This window comes from Podarcis muralis, chromosome 12, assembly GCF_964188315.1.
Source record: "Podarcis muralis chromosome 12, rPodMur119.hap1.1, whole genome shotgun sequence".
In the NCBI taxonomy this organism is placed as follows: domain Eukaryota; kingdom Metazoa; phylum Chordata; class Lepidosauria; order Squamata; family Lacertidae; genus Podarcis; species Podarcis muralis.
In genome coordinates, this window is record NC_135666.1 from 52,980,297 (window position 1) to 53,000,778 (window position 20,482).

Genomic DNA, 20,482 nt, shown 5'->3' on the forward strand with positions numbered 1-20,482 from the left:
TTTGTGTTGTTTTAGGGACAGACAAGAAGAGTCATGAAAGTCGCCAGCACTGCTAGCCACATAGAGAAACAAGCCTTGTACTTTCTTCACACAAGTGTATTGTCTAAACTCATCTAAGGCCTTGTCAGCCAGGAAGAAAAACGCTTCTGCCCCTCAAGACAGGTGTCCAGGAGTATGTCCATCATGAGCCAAAGTCTCTTGACATAAGTTTTCTTCCATTCCATTCTGGGGTGATCATCTTCACCATCCACACAGATGTATCCTCAACCCAATTTTGCTGATTAATACCTCTTATAGCACAATCTTAATTATTTGTACTGAACTCATAAGTAAGGTCCAGTGACTTCAACTGGCCTTCATTCCAGGTAATAAAGGTTTGATAATGCAGCCCTAGTTTCCCTAGAGATAGAAGGTGGCTTTTGGTGTGACAAAGCACAGAAACCTAAGAAACTCATGCTTCCTTTCACCACACCTCCATACCTTACTCAAAGCTGAGAAATATGCATATCTTCCCTGGGAAGGTTCATGTTCTCACCCTACATCCTGACTACATATGGAGAAGAAATTCAGAGAATCCACTTTCCAAAGTGGAAGCACATAATCTCCCCAAGAGTGGCAGCGCATCACCATGTCCCATCACCCCCTACATAATAGGATCCTCACTTTCCAGCTAATATCAAGAAGAAACACATCTTATACAATTAGAAACATGAAGATTTTAAGGGTTTTAAAAGGATTATTCCCTTAAAATTTGTGCAGCGATGGAACAGACCAAATCCACCGAGGAACATTTATGAAAGGTTCACAAGACATCTTAAGTCTGTTTCATCCATGCTTAGCCCAGTTACACATTTATATCTCCCAGCTTCAGGCAAATTATGAAACTATGATGTGGGGAAGCATCACAACCAGAGAAGGCTACAAAGCAAGCAAGCAAATACATACATATCATGTCATAAATTGCAATGACATTTTAATGACATTTTCATGTTGGCAAGTTGCTGAGCTGAGTCATGGAAAGGTGGTAATACTACAAGATCAGACCAGGGGTTTTTCCTTCTGCAGAATAGTATCACCTAAGATTATCACTGAGTTAAGGACAAATATTTGGGTCCAAATCCCCAAATCTGGTTTCTCAGAATCCGTATCAGTAACAGGAACACAGGGAACTGTTAGCTGCGAACACTTTTCTTGCACAATGTATAAATATCCCATTCTTATGGTGTCTTATAAATTGATGGTTTCAGAAAACCTAAGTACAGTTTTCATTCCAATACTTTACAATTCTTTGGACAGAATTCAACACCCTTTTGCAACAATAGTTAATAATACCTTGAGGAACAAACAAGAATGTTACTTCTCTAGGACCAGGGCAGAAAATAATATACTGGGTTTTCTTTCATATCATTTCTCATTCGTAGACTGGTTTTATCCAGAATCACAGTGATGACCACTATTTGAACTGCTTTGTGTTCTGCTAAGCAACAAACCGGAAGCATTTTTAATTCCTAGGATTAAGAGGGCAATGTTTAATATAATGCTCAATATTAATTTTAATTTATTTATTAAAGCAAATTATTGTCAGAGGTTCCGTGTTGATTTAAGATTAATCATATTGGTCTCTGATGTGATATACAGTTGAGCAGTGCTTTTTTTCTAAAAAATGTTTAGGGCTACTCTCATTTTCTTACTCATATTGAAATACTGCCCCTCAATGAGGCCAAACTTAGATCCACAAAATGTTTAGGGGTGTGTGTACCCCTGCGTCCCCCCCAGAAAAAAGCACTACTATTGAGCCATTATAAGGCAATTTTATGGTAGCAATGTTACATTTGTAAGCTTTGTCTTTTAGCTAATATTATTATTTAGCTAATATTATTTTACTCCAATTAACATTAAAGTATTTGTTTCTTAACTGCCTTGATCTTCCTTACAACAATAATTCAAAAAGTCTGACACAGGTATTTTAAGTGCTCTCTTTTTATTGTTTTTTTAAAAGATGTGACTAATGTAACAGACCTCAACATCAAGAATTTATCTGTAGCTTGGAAAAATGTTTTCTCTATAAGTATGAATCACCCCCCCCCCAATATGTGGCAAAACGTTTCATGGACAACTGTCAAATTCATGATAATGTTTATTGGAAATGGGGGATAAAATGTTTTCTGGCAAATGACCTGTGGCCAATGTAACATGTGATTATTCCTTGATAAAAGGTAAAGGTAAAGGTACCCCTGCCCGTACGGGCCAGTCTTGACAGACTCTAGGGTTGTGCGCCCATCTCACTCAAGAGGCCGGGGGCCAGCGCTGTCCGGAGACACTTCCGGGTCACGTGGCCAGCATGACATCGCTGCTCTGGCGAGCCAGAGCCGCACACAGAAACGCCGTTTACCTTCCCGCCAGTAAGCGGTCCCTATTTATCTACTTGCACCCGGGGGTGCTTTCGAACTGCTAGGTTGGCAGGCGCTGGGACCGAACAACAGGAGCGCACCCCGCCGTGGGGATTCGAACCGCCGACCTTTCGATCGGCAAGCCCTAGGCGCTGAGGCTTTTACCCACAGCGCCACCCACGTCCCTATTCCTTGATAGACACCCACAAATAAACGCCTCTATGACATTTTACTATGCATTCACAAGGTGCAGATCATCATCATCCTTGTGGGACGTTGTAATGCCTACAGGAACTTACACCTAGCTGTGGCAACACCCTAACGATTTGGTTTTTTCAACCTACATGTATCATTTGCAGGCATGACAGATGTTACTGCAGTCTCCATTTAAAAAAAGAAAGAAGAGGATTCCATACTAATAAATACCATCTCACATCACCTGGCTAACAAATTTTATTTTCAATTTCCCAATCTCAAATTTAACAATAACAATGTTGCAATTTGACACCCGTACTTCAATGGCTGTTTCTTCTTCCTCACTTTATTACAGCACAATCACATTTCCCAGAGTCCTAAAAAGAGATTTAAATGACGCATGCTACGTAAGCTGAACCACTGTGCTGTTTCTCTGATCACAATAATTGTAGGGTGTAAAGCACATTTCAGTTAATATCTCACCACATTTTCATAATGCTAAGAACCCCAAAGAAGCGAATAAAATTAAAACACATAGAATTTTCTTTTCATTTGTTGAAGGAGGGAAAATATCCCACCCCCAATGTAACACACTCATGTTTTGCTTTCCTAAGGCTTATTTGATTTTGTTCCAATGCAAAATTTATTGTCATTTCACCAAATGGGAAAGCAAAACAAATGGGAAAGAATAAACAGTCATTAACCCATTATGTATTTTCTTGGAGAACTCTTTAACTGAGCTTTAGAAGAAGAAGAAACTTAAGAGAGATTCAGAGTCATCTTGCATAGCACACTGTGGGGCTGGATCGAGACACATCAAAAAAAGTGTTTCAGGAAAATGCGTTGTAAACCTGAAAGTGGGAAATCACATTGGCAAAAGACAGAGCTCCACAGCGCCATCTGGTGCCACAGCATTTTAACGCATATAAAACGCTTCTTCTTTACTAAGGTAGCTGAGTCCTGGGTTGTTTTATTCATCTGTAAAGTGACATTTTGAAACTTTGGGAAATTATCTTTAAAATGATATAGAACATGTTAACTATATATGAAAATGAAAAATGAGACTGTAGGTTGACATTTTCATGGAATTACCATATATACTATATGTATAGTGTTCAAAGAGCTTTGCATACATTATTTTGGTCAGTTCTTACAATTGTAAAGTAATCCTTACAACCCTTTAGAGAAGATAATTATTAATTGTCACTATAATGTAGCTATGGTATCGATGCTGCAAGACAGTGCTTTTACCTAAATCTAGCTAGTGAAATAATGGATGAGACAAGATTTTAATTATATATTTTTACATTGCATTTTGGCCTTCAAGTTGACTACACAGCATTTGACAACGTCAGTCCCTCGTTAATGTTAGACTTCTCTGCCTTGCATGCCACCCTCCATTAGAATAGCTTCGTGTGTGCGTTTATGTATGCTTTGGAGCATAGAAATAGCCAGCAGAAAAAGAGTTACACAGCTCCTTGCACCCACTACTGTTCTGCTAAAAATTGCAGGTACTGGATTCATTAAATGCATTTTTGTGTAATGTGTAGTTTGCCTCCAAATTTTCCTAATGGTGATGTTTTATTACAGAGCAATAATAATAAATAAAAGTTTGTAAGCTTTTATTGATTACTGAAAAATTAGGGCAACAGAGTGCAATCAGTTTGAGCAATCAATCACTGAAAGTGTGAATGGCAATTAGACTTGCCCTGTGAAGTCATCATTGAAGTGGACCATAACAAAAGACTCTTGGACTACAGAAGCATCCCTCATAGGTGCCCACCCAGATTCTGATTAAAGGACTTCTTTGGCAGTCTGTTCCACTGCTCCTTGTACCATCAGGACGATCTTCTAATTGTTTAGTATACATTTTCTATACATATAATTTTGAACCGATTCATTCATTCATCCTCATGCGCAACAGAAAACAAATCTGCTCATTGACCTAAGTGACATCCCTTCAAATCTTTGAAGATGACTATGTTATCAGCCATGTTCATAATCCATGCGCCTCCCCTCCCCATTCAGTTCCTTCTGCCCTTTCTCATAGGACTTGGTATCCAAGTATCTCACCTTCTTTGTCACTCTCCTTTTGACATATTCCAAGTTGTCAGCTCTGGTGTCCAGAACTGGACTCATTACTCCAGGTAACATCTGGCCAAAGCAGAATAGATTAGTACCATTACTTCTTGTTACAGGGATAATATTATTCCTCTACACTGTTGATGCAGTCAAGAATTGCATTAGCCCTTTCAGCTACTGTGTTGCAGTGCTGACTCATCTTTAGCTTATAGTCTATTGAAACCCCTAGATCTTTTTCCACATCTACTGCTGTCAAAACTCATCTTGTATTTGTACATCTGATTCTTCCTACCTAAATAAAGGTCTTTAATATATCTCTTTTTAATTCATACTATTAGTTTTTGCCCCAGTCCTGCATTCTGTCCAAACCATCTTGAACCTTGTTCCTATATTCCAAGATGGGGGTTCCCAAACTGCGGTCCACAGATCAGTTGCAGTCCATGAATTTCATTCAGGTGGTCCACAGCGTGTATGTGGATTTGTGTTTGAATATGAGAGATGGCATGTCCAGCACATTAAATATTCACTGCTTATTTTATTTCTTATGTTGCATTTTATTGCACTGCAATTTTAATTCTATAGAATACAATAAAAGAGATAAGAAATAAAATAAGCAATAAAAGTGCATTTAAAATCATTGTTACAATTGCTACAACAGGTAAAAAATTTTTCCTGCTGCTGCTTCCCATAAAAACACAAAAGATCCAGTATGGAGAAAGAAAAGTCAGTGGTGTTATCAGGGCAAGACTTTGAGGGCAAAGGTCCAGATCCCCACTCAGCAGAAGATTTTATTATAATAATTTATTACTTTATATACCACTTATACGCCAAAATGGCTCCTAAGTTGTTTGCAACAATAACATAAAGCCATAATTAACCTACACAGTAACAACACATCCTTAACTAAAATATACAATAAAACAATTAAAAAACATATGAATTACAACTGTTGAAAAACAGTTAAAACCATCAAATCACAAGTTCAATGGAATGCTTGTCTAAAAACCTATGCATCTTCAGGAGCAGGTGGAATGCCAATACTGATTGAAAGGTAAAGGTAAATGGACCCCTAACCGTTAGGTCCAGTCGTGGCCGACTCTGGGGTTGCGGCGCTCATCTTGCTTTACTGGCCGAGGGAGCCAGCATGACTAAACTGCTTCTGGCGAACCAGAGCAGCGCACAGAAAGACCGTTTACCTTCTCACTGGAGCGGTACCTATTTATCTACTTGTACTTTGACATGCTTTCGAACTGCTAGGTTGGCAGGAGCAGGGACCGAGCAACGGGAGCTCACCCCGTCACGGGGATTCAAACCGCCAACCTTCTGATCAGCAAGTCCTAGGCTCTGTGGTTTAGACCACAGTGCCACCCACTGATGTGCCCCCTCTTATTTCAGCAGGGTGTCAGCAGTGAAAAAGGCCAGCTCCGTGTCACCACAAGCATAATCAGGCTGTGGCAAAACTAACCAGGTTCCATTGGCCGATTGTCATGCCCTTACTGGACATGGAAGAAGACTACTTGTTTTGGATAACCTGGTCCAGGGTTATTTAGGGCTTTGTAAGCAATTAGCCAAACCTTTAAATTGTCTCGTGGTGAAGAAGCAGCCAGTGCAGATCCCTTAGGAAGGTGCCCCAAATAAGCAAGCATTTTAAAAGAAGTGAAAATATCGTCCAAAGAGCTCTCCCGTGATACCATGAAGTCCATAGTCTAAAATTATCTGACTAGGGGGAGTAGGTAGCAGGTGGAGAATGATACCCTTTAACTGGGAAATTATGTTATGTGAATGTCTTTTCCCACAGGGGGTGATGATGCTTGTAGCCCCAGGGGCAGGAGGGGGTAGCAGGCTGAGGAGAGCTACTTACAACATAAGCAAGGATTGTTTATGGTCACAGGAACAAGCCTCCTCAGGAGGTACATTAGTTAGTATAGGCCACTTTTGGTGTAGTTGACTGAAAGCCTCCAATCACTTGAGGTGTGCACAGTTTGCTAATCCACACTCGGTTGGGGGTCATTCTTGTACAAGACTGTTTGAAAGGCAGGTGTTGACTTCCAAGAATCCCACAGGGAGATTCCAAGGATTTTTTTTTTTTAAAAAAAGCTTCATAAAGGATGTAATTGCCGCCTCCTACTGCATTTATGTAGTTCCTTATTGGTTCGTGGTCTCCTGCATTTTTCTCAGCTTTGAAAAGCTGCGATCCTTCCGGAAACACACAATTGTAATACACAAATGTGTACACGCACACACACACACTTACATTTTACCTATTTATTTTTAGCAAACTTAAGAGCTATCAGAAACATACCTTTCCTTCTGATTCATCTGGGCAGAAGAGGGTGAAAACATTTCCTTACCTTAGTGTATGCAATATGCCTGTTTCCTCTTTCTCGTTGCTGTGATAACTGCAGCTAGTGGTATTAAACGTTTCTGCCTCCTTTCCGATTATTCTAGTGGGGTGTGTTGGTGTGACAAGGCACTCACTAAACCATGCCATTTCCCAGCAGCTGGCTCTCTGGGACTGCTGGAAATGATCTATAGCAATTAGATCTGGGGCTGCAGCAGCTATAATTTTGTTACATATTAATATCCACCTAGCAAAAAAGAGGTGAATGCCCCTTCCTCGGCTGGGCAGAGAACGAGCGCTCTGGATTTATTCAGCTGGGCAAATAAGTGGTGCACCAGCAAGATGAGCGCCAATTATCACGTTTTCATATTGTGTGTCAGGTTTGCACACAGCAACATGCTTAAAAGAAACAGGACTGAAGCCAGGTACTGAGACGATGGAGGGATGGAAGGACTGATGATGAGACCGCCAGTCGAAAACTTCAAAAGTAAGGGAATACTAAGGAACTGCCCTATTTGTTGCCTCTTCGGGATCTGTGGATTTGGAATATTTCAAAACAAGACATGCTCATTCCGTCCTGCTCAGATTCTCTGCCTTGTATTTGCATTATTAAGGGTTCAGCCCTACACATACACACACACACACACACACACACACACACACACAGAGAGAGAGAGAGAGAGAGAGAGAGACATTCATGCAAACATGTGCACCCACCCACATCTTGCATCTCTAGGGTGGCCAGGTGATTTTCGCCGCCCTCCCCGAGCCATCAGTCCTATGGGACTCCAGTGTTTAGATCTGTGGGCTGCTATGCAAGGTCTGCCAAAATAAAGAGCATCCGTTTTAAACCAGGGCACACAGAGAAATGTAAATTATTCCCCAAATGAATTTTTTTTTGGGGGGGGGGGTGCTGGGAGGCTTCATACAGAATCTCCCCCACAACCCTGCTTAAAACTTAACTGCTGAGGTAAAGCAAAACCTTGTGGTGGTGTTGTTGTTTTAAAAAAAACCGCAATACATAACAACAACTCTACATTTGAATGGTTTGGAGAAAAACGGCCAGAGATTAATGAAGCTTCTCCTTATTAGCGCTGTTCGTGTGCTTTTGTGTCTCACGGCTACAGGCTGAGGATGGGCGGGCGCGAGCGCTTGAGGGGGGGGGGGCATGGCGAATGGATGACACAACGTGCCGGCAAACACACACACACACACACCACACCACACACACACACACACACATTTATGAGGCAGCCAGGAGCCCGCCGCGCCGTGCGCGCGTCTCTGCTCGTGGAGTTGGGGAGCAGGAGGGGAGAGGCCAGCAGGCAGCCACCGCCGCCCCGTGATAAAGGCGGCGGCGGCGGCGGCAGAGTCAGCAGCTCTCCCGCTGCTGCTGCTGCCTTTGCCGCCGCCGGCAGAATGAGCGGGAGCGCGAGAGGCGCTAAGAGCCGAGCCGGCGAGGAGGGCGAGCGCCTGGCACGTTGTCTCCGGTGGGCCGCGTGGGCGGGGAGAGGCGAGGCTGAGGGGGAAGAAGAAGAAGAAGAAGAAGGGGAGGCAGCGGCAGCAGCAGCCAGTGCTAGTTGAACGGAGGGGACGACGGGGCGGCGGCAGCGGGGCGGAGGACGCCGAGGAGCCCGCCAGCCGCCGAAGGGTTGGGCCACAGGCTGAGGCAGCGCGCGAGGGGAGGGGTGGGAGACGGACAGAAATAGAGGCGGCCGACACGGCGGGAGGAAAGCGACCGGAGGCGGCGGCGGCGGCAGGAGGAGGACGGGATTCGTGAGGGGGAAGGAAGGGAAGGCGGGCGGGCGGCTCAGTCTGAGGGGAACGGAGGCAGAGCGAGAGGAGGCGGGCGTGAGGGAGCCGCGCGGGCGAGACAATAAAGGCGAAGTTCCGAGGGGAGGCGGAAGGGGCGCGGGGCGTGGAGGAGCCATGAAGCCGGGGAAGTGAGAGAGTGCGAGAGAGAGAGAGTGAGGCGAGCGGAGGACTCGCCGCCCCGGGAGCCAGAGTGTGAGGAAGAGGAGGAGGAGGAGGAAGGACGAGGAGGAGGAGGAGCAGACCATGCCTTCCAGGAAAGCAGGCGTTGCGCTGTAGCAGCGCCCTGCCCTGCAGCCCGAGCAAACTCCGCCAAGAAGCCGGCGCCGCGTCCATTGCAGGTAAACGCCGAGCGACCTCCCCCTCCCCGCTAACCACCCCCCTCCCCGCCTACGTGTGGACGCGTGCGCGCGTGTCTTCCTTGCCTTCGCACCCGCCTCTTGTCTCGCTTGTCCCGAAGCCTCTGGCGCCTCTGCGATCGATCAGCGCGGGCAGGCAGGCAGGCAGGCAGGGTGGGTCTAGCGCGCGGCCAGATGGTCGTGTGAAGCTTCTGACGCGTGTCTTTCCCGTGCTCGCTTTCGGAGGGACCCGAGGTTTGTAGCGAACGGTGCTCGGGCTGAGCATTTTTAGGGAGTTCTTCTGCCCAGGTCGACACGAGGTTCCGGAAGATGCCTTTTCCACGCAGGGGGGGGGGGCCTCGTGGGTGGTGGGGTGTCGACACCAACCTTGTATCGGTTATGCGTGTGTTTTGGAAAGGTGGGCTGGGTTTCCCGGGGAGAATAAATACAGGCAGGCGCTGAGAAAGTTTCCCCACTGAGCCGCGATCCTCTCTGCCAAATCTACGTGCCCCACAGACACGCGTCTCGCGTGTTGTTATGAACGTGCTGCTTCAGCTCCCGCTTTCCACTTGCGCAGTAAATAACAGATGGCGGGTAATTTAGGAGCGAGGTTGGAAGGGACTGGCAGAATTGCTAGCGATGGGTTTGGGTAGGTGGCTTGAAATCTGTTGGAAGCATCGCTTCCCTGATAAGATTCAGGAGGCGTTGGCAACATGGGAGCATTCTCAAAATGACAGCTCAAGACATCCCACCCTCACGCCAGAGATCCTAGATGATAGGGAAACTTCAGAAAAGATGCTTTGATTTGGCAATGGAGTTGGAGAAGCATGGTAATTTCCGCTGTCTTTTGCCATGATGATTATCGGAATATTTCCTTAGCACTAGTGGTTTCCAGATAGTGTGTAAAAGAGGGGGGGGGGGGAATATAGCATAAAACTTTCTTAAAATTGTCAGAAAGACAGTAAAGCATCTTGTGTTGTTTTCAGGTATTCCTAAGGCTGTGTTTCGATTTGGTAGAAAGTAGTACATTTGGGTTAGCATCCATATGATGTCATGGAAGAAATAGCTTTGCAGCTTGCTGTGTCTCATTTAAGTATCTGAAATTAAAAGTCAGCTGTCTGAACTCTGCTGTGTTCATTGCTTGCAGTTACTTCATTGCTATTATGTTACACTTTTATCTGAACATTTGTATCCACCAGATGCTTTGTTTTCTTGGGGATAAACAAAGCATGGGTTCATTCCACCATTCTTCTGTTGTACAACCAGGTTCATGTTGAGAACAACTTTTTCTTCTTCTTCTTCTTTGTGAAAAGTACCATTTCATCCAGAACTCTGTGAGCCAGAAGCATTTTTCTGAACTGTATGCTTTCCCCTTTTCTGCTGCTGTGTTTAAATCCATCAGTGTTACAATTGTCCATATTGTGTAAGGCAACAAGAGAACTATATTGTTTTATGACTAACTGGATTGGCTTGTCTGTTGTGCTGTACGTTGTTTTTTTTTAAACGTTAACATTTTATGTTGCTTTAAGTATAAGAACGGTAAAAGTTGTGTTTTGCGTTTGCTTTGCTTTTTTATCTGCATTGCTTAAAAATTTAACTGAATACTGTTCTTCTTAAGAGAGTTCATCATGGATTGAGGCAAGCTGCAATGTGCAATTAAGGCTTGCAAATAACTAATCTTACATTGACTTTGCTCTCAGTTTCCAACTGAGCCTGGTTGCCTTGAGAACTGTAGCCTTAGCTTGGCATTCTCCACTTGGGAGTTCGGGTGTGTTCTATTTGTAACACTACTTAATGAAGAAGCATCTCACTCTGCTATAAAGAAGCATAATGGACGAGGAGAGCAATGATTGGCTATGGCTACTGGGGGGGAAAAAGAAAAAGATTGCAAAGGTAAAAGCGGTCTGCGGGTTGTGGTGAATCATCATTCCCAATTCCATTTATGTTATTATGCTAGGCAGTATTAAGACAGTATATTTTTTAAAAATATTTTCAGTGCTTGGGGAGTGTGTGCGGGATAACTTAAATGAAAGATATTTTGAAGTTGTAATGGGAAGTTGTTGCTCCATCTGGGTTATTTTATGTTGTACAAACATATATTAACACTGTTTCCCCCCAAAATTTTGCTAACAAATATTTTCTGGAATAGCAATGTTAAATAATTTTGTTAATATAGGGCAATTCTATATGTGTCAATTGCACTATCATGCTATGATTGTGTAAGACTTTGAAGTTTATTCAATTTCTGTCATTCATAATCATTGCTTCTGGTATTCGCAGAAGGTAACAGCGGCAAACCTCTGGTGGTATTTATGGATTAAACAAAAGGCAAATTGTAAATTTGCATGGAAGGTCAACATAATGACATGTGTGCACATTGTTAGAGTATCATTTCATAAATCTGATGCATGCATCTGAAGTATTTTCTGAAGTTCTGTCTGTTGTATAAATAGGCTAGTCTGTTTCATGTAAAAACATTTTTGTTCTGTATTCTCTACCTAAAGTATTATAAATGTTTATTCTACATAATGTTTAACATTTCAGTACTGTGAACCAGTGCTAATGTGCATCTTAATTTGTGTGTATGTTATCCTTGTTGACTAAATCTGGCTTAAGTGGCATAAATAAGTGTTACCTGTCTAAATCAAGTTTCGAAGTCTGTTGGGTGTTTACTTGAAACAAAGTGTGAGCTAATTAAATGGGGCTTAACTCCCTATATGTGATAGTAACTCAGCCTTCTGCAATATGAAGGCTTGTGAGTGTGCGTGTGCTCACAAGAATATTAGTGTCTGTACATTACAGGGCAGTCCTAAACCTTGGGTATCTGCAGATATGATTCAGGTGAAAGGATATAAAACGGATCAGAAAATTGTATATGGAAGATATATTGGGATTTGACTGGGCAATTCCAGAGTAGCCAACTGGGACAAATAATTACTTGTCTCAGATCATCAGACAAATACATTGTTTTCAGATAACGCATTAACACTTCTCCATTTGCCCAGGCATAAGGATGTATCCATTTTTGGAGGACTGGCTACTTCATGCAGTATTTACTATAAATTGTCTAGAGAATGAGTTTTAGATCTTTTAAACTATCGACCATGATTGTCAAGGAGAAAGAAGCTACCATATGTTGTTCTTACCCATCCCTTCCAAAATGGGCATTTATGCTAAAAAAAAAGGAGAAAGGTCCTTCTGTTAACTGGGGACAATGAGAACAGCTTAGTTAATATAAAAGGAGAAGGGTGTCTGTCATAGTTCTAGAATGTGACCTGAACAGTCTAGGTCTGGACATTTGCTATGGGCATCAAAGTGCCAGAAAATGCCATAAAGTCTAGGAGCTAATAATATGTGACAAGGTTATCTGACTTTGCAATAGGTTAGTTGTCATATTTTATGCTCACCCAGCTCCACAACAATGGACAAAAAAAATCTACTTAAACAATCTGAAATGTAATTTTGGCAGTTGTTTTCATTGGATCAAGAACTGATCTTTCTGGGAGTTTGCTAAAAGAGTGGAATGTCCCTTGAATATCGTAAGTCTAGATAGGGAACACAAATTGATTTCCCCCCTTTTCTTACTAATGCAAAGAATGAGAGGGCAGAAGCAAAATAACCACATAATATTCAGACATATTTTTCATTGTTTTAGATTGGAACTATGGGTTTAAGAGGAATCCTGTTTGGACTTACTTTTCAGAGAAAAAGCACAATTCAATAATTTTTTTTGCCTGACATTATGCCCAAAGAGTAGGTGATCTGGACTATAGATGGTTTCTGCACCATGTAAGAACAGATGAGTAGTCTTGCAGGATCAAATCAAAACCCTTCTAGTCCAATATTCTCTTTCTATTAGTGGCCAGCCAGATATTTCAGGAACCAAAGCAGGGTATGAAAGTGATAGCCACATTTATGTGTGCAAAATTACACTGCTTCTGAACATGGAGATGCCATTTAACTATCATGGCTTATATAGATGCTATTAGTATGAAATATTGTAAGATGCAATGAGCTTGGAAATCTATGAGCCACTTCACTGAAAGCAGGAGATTAGTCAGTCTGAGACTGGCCAGTTCTCTACCATACAGCACAGCAAATGTACCAACAGATCTGTTCCACTGTTTATAATTACTTGGACTCTGTCGAGCCACATCTGCCTTGGGCCAAGTGATATTGTTTACACTGTTCATAGTGCAAGACATAGTGAAGTGAGTATAAGAGTGGCATAATATAGCAAGACTGCTTTCTGAAGGGAGAACCATAGCTTATTGGAGTGGGAACATTTCTAGCCAAATATGTTTCTTAAATGATAATTTTGGTTACTTTTTAGGATAATATTCTGAATGATTAGAAAGAACTGCATTACCAAAAATAATCTCTTAGAGGATTGCATTCATGTAAAGCAGTTTTTGGGGGGCGAGGAATCTCTAAAGGTTAACTACAGTGATTAGAATACTATGAACTTAATTTTTTTTTGCTCTTATTGATTAGTTGAGCACAGTGTTTCATGCAAAAATTCTGTGATGGCATCATTTCAACTGTCATAGTCATCTAAAGAATGCATACAAATGATAACTGCAAAAGAAACCTTAATGTCTCAGAAGCATTTACATTATTTCCACATTAGGCACTTTTAATTTCCCCTAAGATGTCTTCAATGTAGAATCATTGCCATGATGTAAGTACAGTTTTCCAATACTGTGCAAGAGATGCCTGAGTATTAAGGTTTTGTATATGGATGGTTGAAATTGTATTTTGAGTATATCAGCACCCAAAAGGATGTAAACACAAGTATGGTCTCTTCCAACAAGACTTGATTTACTTTGGATCACACCCTGGTTTTTATTGTTTAAAAAACAATGGTCTCTTCTCTTATCTTAAGAAAGCAAGTAAACCTATAAACAGTTTGTTCAAATGTGAGATATTCTATTTTAAATAGCTGGCCTCAAGACAGGTAATTTGACATAATCATAAGCAGTATTTAGTGGAGATATTGCATTAATATTTGGACTCATCTTTTCTCTCTCTTTTTTGGCATTTTGGCAATTACCTCTTTAAATATAAACCCCAAGTGAATCCAGATGAAAATAAGGCATCAGGAATCATTTTTTTTCTTTTTCTTTTAGTTTATTCATCGTTCTTGATCGTGTATTCTTTAAAATCTGTGTATAAAGATTATATTTTTTTCTTCTCATCAATATAACTCAATATAACTTGTGCTTCAAGCAAAATACACTTCTTCTGAAAAACAAATATTAATTTGTTTTTCTCATATGATTTTCATATTTTGCTTGGAGCACAAGCGAATTATGCCAACACAATAAAGGACAATGCAACTAAGCACTATACCAAAACTGCATTGACTAAAGATGTTCACATCTTTGGCATGGTAAAAGGAATATATTGTCAATGAACTGGACACAGTTATCTGCAGAGGAGCACTTCCCTTCACCTTATCTCCTTTCTCAAAAATGAGTCACAGGTGTTTTTAGTTTTTATTTTTAAAGAAGGCAATAGAAAAGCTTTACCTTTTTGCTTGTTAATATGCTTCCATTTTAGCCTGTTGCCCACAAATTAGCTGCAGGTACATTATAATCATTTCATAAATATTACATCTGCAGTAGAATGGAAAGTCCTATTAGGCCACTGCCTTTTTCTAAACTAAGGCTTTTGGAACTTGGGAGCCTAATGAGCAAACTTAAATGGTCATTTGGGAAAGCTTCCAAAACACGAAAAGATCACTTAGGAGGGTTTTTTGGTCTCTGTCTCGATTCTCCTCATTGCAAAGAAATGAGTATAACAAAATCGTGCAGCTCCTCTCTGCCTTCCAGGTTACACAATACAGCTGCATCTGGTGTTTGTGCCAAACATTAACCCCCAAAGCCAGATAACCTCTTCTAGTCTTAGCTAATATTGGAGGCATGACTACATAAGGAAAAAGAGTAACCTACAAAATGCCATCATTTTAAAGAAAATTTCTTAGGATCTTAGAAGGTGACCTTATATCAAGTCAGATCAGGAGATAGCAGGGACTGAATTTGGGACCTTTTTCATGCAAAACATATGCCTTACCCGTGAGTTACAGCGTGTTCCTTTCCTAGAAAGGACCGATCACCAAGCCTCTAGTGCAGGCATCCCCCAACCCGGCCCTCCAGATGTTTTGGGACTACAACTCCCATCATCCCTTGTTAACAGGACCAGTGGTCAGGGATGATGGGAATTGTAGTCCCAAAACATATGGAGGGCCGAGTTTGGGGATGCCTGCTCTAGTGCGTGGCTCCTTTTCTCTCTCCTTCAGTTTGCCTTCTTCTACTTCTGTTGATCTTCTACATTTCTTTCTTTTTCTCTCTGGTTCCCAGGTGCTTTTGTAACTGGATTGGGGTAACAAAGAGGTAGTACCCATATGCAGAACAGGTTTCCTTGCACCTAGCAACTTAATCAGAATCCTGGCTCTGTAGCGTGCACCCTGATTCCTTTGAGAGGTTCCAGCATGTGGTTCGGTATGCTGAGTCTATACTTCCTACCTCGTCTTATTGTACCTGCAATCTTTCTCATATGAAGATGTATTTGTCTTTAAAATATGTCTATGGATTGTATCCAATTGTGTCCATCCACTGATGGAGAACTCTTTGATCCAGTGGAGAATTTGATGAGCTAAAAGGGTGTGTGTGAAATTATGGAAATTTCATAATTGTGGAATAATGGAAATTCCACAATTCCCACCTACCACACTGTACTGAAGGGTCTCCCAATCCCCTTGAATGTATTTGGGGTGGGCATAGGAGGCTGCAGAGGGAAGGGGGATTCAGGGAAAATAGTCCCCTTTCCACTAACTCTGCTGGATCAAAGAACCTTTAGAGGAATAGAACTTTAATACAATCCTTTAAATCTATTTCGCACCTAAAAGAAATCTATCACTATTCATAATTATTAATGTTTTGGACTTAGCAAATGAAACTTTAGTTAAAGTTGACCTTTAGCTTGGCTTCTAGCAAAACCTACATTAAATCTTTTCATAATCTAATTCTTAAATAAGTTCAGCAAAAAATGGGCAGTGGAGAATGAGGTGCTTGTTTGGTGAAATCTACATTTTACCTGCCAGCAGGTGCTATGGCCTTTACACTTTGAAAAATAAGTGGTTGAGATCAGCTACCTCATTTAGACCACCTCAGTCTTAATGCCGTCTGATAATGGGTTGACCTGCAGATTGGACACATGTTGAATAAATCATTCTGAGGACTGAGCAGTCTGCAGCTCAGGAATGTGGCCAAAGGTGTAATTTCAATCACAAAACGTTATTTGATCCATCAAAGGCTTCTGTGAATGAAAGGAGGGAGGCATTCCTCCTTTCTCATTCTGCCCCTCCCCATGCAATGCGGCCCCTCCCCCTGTTCTACTATACCAGAGGAACCCCCAACTTCCCAGGGCAGATTTTGGGAAAGGGCACAGGGAAGGGAAAATGGTGAAAATCACCTCCCTCCTTCTGTGCACAGAAGCCGCTATTGGCTATAACCCTTAGTCATATGGTGACTTCCACTCAGATGCTACCACTCTGTGGGAGGGGTGGGGGGATTGAAATTTGAAATTTACAGGATACATTTTTACGAGGTTATCAATCTGTTAGGTTTTAAGAGGAATGGCTTAGTAAGAGTGATTTTTTTTGGCAATTTCCCTTGGAAGAAAAATATACTTGCTTCACTCATTGAAACAGAATGTTTGAGCCACTAGGTGTGTTTTTATGTGACATTTAAGGGAAACAATCCAAAGCCTGAAATTCAGGCGATTGCCCACTTATGTGCTTTCTACTTAATGCATGACCAGAAATGTGTGAAAGACCAGCTACTAAGAAATGCTGGAAGCCTGGTTTGTAGGAACAGGATATCTCCCCTCTCTGCCCCAACTTCAGCCACTTGGGAAGGGGGAGCAGGTATACCAATCTGCCTTGGGAGACATAACTTCCTGTGGAGGCATGCTTCAGTGGAGGCTGGGAAGGGCTTTGATCTGCTGTGGAAGGAGACAGAACTAAAGGCGGCGGCGACTGAACAGGAGCCTGAACAGAAGGGTGTTGTCTTCTCACCTAGTACCAGGCATCTTGCTCACCCTGATAGAGTGTGCATTTTAAGACTAGGGACTATTTCATGCTTAGTTGTTCATCGCTTCAAGTCGCATCAAGCAGTGTCTTGCATATGTGACTAAGTCTGCAATCCTGTTCTCACTTTTTGGGGAGTCTGTTCATGTAAACCAGGACTGTCCACCTGGTCAATGGTGATGTACCGGTCGATCGTGGGATGTCCCTGGTCGATCCTGGTTGATCGCGTGATGGTGATCGATCGACCAAAAAAGTAAAGGTCAACAGCTCTGGTCATCCTCCCCCCAAAAAGCTGAACAACTCTGGTCAATCCAATGGGTAGATCACTGCCAGTTTATTTATAGTGGGAGTAGATCGCAGTCTCTTGGAAGTTTGACACCCCTGATGTAAACCAATCACCAAATGCCACGGACAGATATTTCATTCACACATCAAACTCTATACGTCTCATTTCCACCAAACACAGCCTTCAACGTGTGGCATACAACAATAATAAAGTCACATTGTAAAACAATATAATACAGTCAATTGATAACAATAAAATACAATTAAAAACATGTTGTTTTTTTAAAAATGGTAACTGTTAAGAGCAACAAAAAGCTGGAATGCAGCACACTCCAAGAACATACACAAGCTTTCTTGAGAGCTTGTCCCATGAGGATATCAGAGAAATAAGTGAAAATACTCTATCTGTGTTGAGGAGAACTTCACTAGACACACCTGAAAGAATTGTTCTCCAGAACACATCCCAAGGGGGAATGTTATATGGGAGAAACATTTTCCTATGATATTCTTGTCATTGGCTTTTTTTATGTGGAATCCAGTGTCTTGGACCTAGTAGGGAACAACCATGAATACAATGCAGTGCTCTTTAGTTGACTTGCTTTAAACCCTCAACTTAGCGCTGAAATGATGTCAAATCAAGCTATGTATGTTTATGTGCATGTGCGCCAGCAGGGGCACATTTAGGGAAGGGAGATATATTGGAGCACATGGGATTATTTGGGGAGCATGCTTATATTTCTGGCCAACGTACTGATTGCTTAGTGACTTTGGTTATAAATGATGAAACAGATCTATTCAGTAGGCATGAACATTGACCCTTGTTGATAACATTGCTGTAGTTATGGGATATAAAGAAGTAACTACAACAGTTGCCCTCCGCTTTGATATTGATTATCTCTAAAACTAGGACTTCCCTGCACTGCAGGAGGTTGGATTAAATGACCCTTGTGATCCCCTCGACTACAATTATATAATCCCATGACTTTAGATTTTGCTGAGACTCTTACTACTCTTAAAACATTTTATACTCCTGGAATATGAAATGATACCCATGATTACAGGAAAGAGGAAGCATATAGAAGATACTGGATTATGCAATGTTGTAACATGTTTATATGCACATCGATTTACTGCAGCAACAGTTCCCATCAGGGATTGCTCCCAAAGAGAAATGGGACCGAAACCTTTTCTTCAGGGAGCTGGTTTAGAAGAGAGGGCGAGCACAACTTATCAAGATGTGCTTATTTATGACTCACAAAGTATTATATTTAATTCAACTTTACAATGCAATTTAACCAAAATATTGATGCTATGGCTGTAACCTATGCAGTTTGCGTATCTTTGGCCCATAATGTCTGATCCATTACTAGCTCTGCTGAAGTAAAAATTGGAATCTGACAAATCTGCTAACTTCCAAAGCATCAGTTCTGAACAGAAACATCTTATGGACTCATTCTGACATGGTGAATTTTAGATTTTCAAATTTCTAGTTCATTGTTCTGATTATATATATATATATATATATATATATATATATATTTGCTTTCGTAGATTTTCACGGGTACAGGAATGCAGGTTTTGGTGTCCTCGGGTGTCTTCCCGTGTAAAAGATGGGGTGTCTAGTGAGACCTCGTCGAAACGTCGCCTAGACACCCCATCTTTTACACGGGAAGACACCCGAGGACACCAAAACCTGCATATATATATATATATATATATATATATTCAAAATATCACTTCAAAATTGCAAATCTACATCTGATTATATGAATTCATTTCAGTTCTACAATCTATCCTGCAAAACAGGAGGGATAGTATGTTGCAGTCTTTTATCTCTTTCAATTTCAGATTTCTTGATGCGTTTGTTATCTCCTGTTCATTTTAATGCAGAAATGAATGCAAACGACAATAAAAAACACATGGCACACTTGTTCATTTATATGTAATTTCAAGATGAAAGGCAAATGCATTCACTTTTATATGGCCTTGATCTAACATATGTAATTTCCTGAACACAATCTGAATTTTCTTCCAACAGTTTTGTAAGCGCCCCCCCCCCCCGCTCCATATTCTAAGTGGGGGTTTTTTTTGAGAAAAGGTTAACTCTTGGTAGGATACAGCAAGATCCTACAAAACTAGCCATCTCTAATTACAATTCATATTGATAGATATTTTAATAGCCCAGGAGGAGTGCTGCAGTATGATGGACTTCCATTGACACAGGATTTTAACAAGGGCAAATTGAAAAGGAATGCTAACATTTAATTTCTGATGTCGATTAATAGGAGATATTTTCTAATGCGAATTGTAACTTACACCATCAGTGGTGCTTAAGTACCTCCAAGATCTAAGAAAGTTCTTGCTATATTTGGAGCTATAGGAAATATGTACATGGAACGATTTCTGTTCAAATGAATATGTAGTGTAAGACAGGACAGGAAACAGGAAAGATATCCTCCTTCTCAACGTAAGGAAGGAAGGAAGCATCAAAATTGTGAAAACTGAAACCAAATTCTTTGCAGATTTTGTATTTTTTGACATAATGAGCTGTCCTGGCCCCCTTAATAGCTAGGCTGTAACTATAATTGTCCTCAGACATGGAGAATTAGAGACCTATATTCAATTTTTCTTCTCTGTATATGTGTTGGGAATGATATATAGATCATATGGGTGACTTCTGGCTTAGAGGCATTGCCAAATACTAGTGATAAAGGCATGTGAGAATTCAGCAGGGTGTATGAAGGAGAATACAGGTGGATCAATTTGCCTCACTGTGGCAAGCAGGTGTTCCGAGTTTGTAGGATAGGCTAAGAGGGTTCAAGTATAAGCAGGTGTGCAAGGGGTGAGAGTAGAGATATTGTAGGAGAAACAAAGGTGGTACAAGAAGGCAGTTTTCTACCAAAGAAGATAAACTGGTAGAGACGATGCCGCCACAAATAGAAAAGGT

At 41.4% G+C, this 20,482-nt stretch overlaps 1 protein-coding gene across 13 annotated transcripts in view; it reads left to right on the forward strand.

Annotated features, from left to right (window-relative positions):
- The window catches only part of ARPP21 (cAMP regulated phosphoprotein 21), a 242,753-nt gene that overhangs the window by 62,865 nt on the left and 159,406 nt on the right, over positions 1–20,482 (forward strand). For 6 of the 13 annotated variants that reach the window (XM_028751225.2, XM_028751239.2, XM_028751244.2 and 3 more), the window contains exon 1: positions 8,833–9,161. The exons of 2 other annotated variants lie outside the window; for them this stretch is intronic. The gene's annotated coding sequence lies outside the window, so the exon portion shown is untranslated. Of the gene's footprint in view, positions 1–7,419; positions 7,496–8,831; positions 9,162–9,268; positions 9,414–9,863; positions 9,989–10,889; positions 11,052–20,482 lie in introns of those variants that run through there. 5 more of the 13 variants (XM_028751234.2, XM_028751243.2, XM_028751226.2 and 2 more) reach the window with 5 other exon arrangements.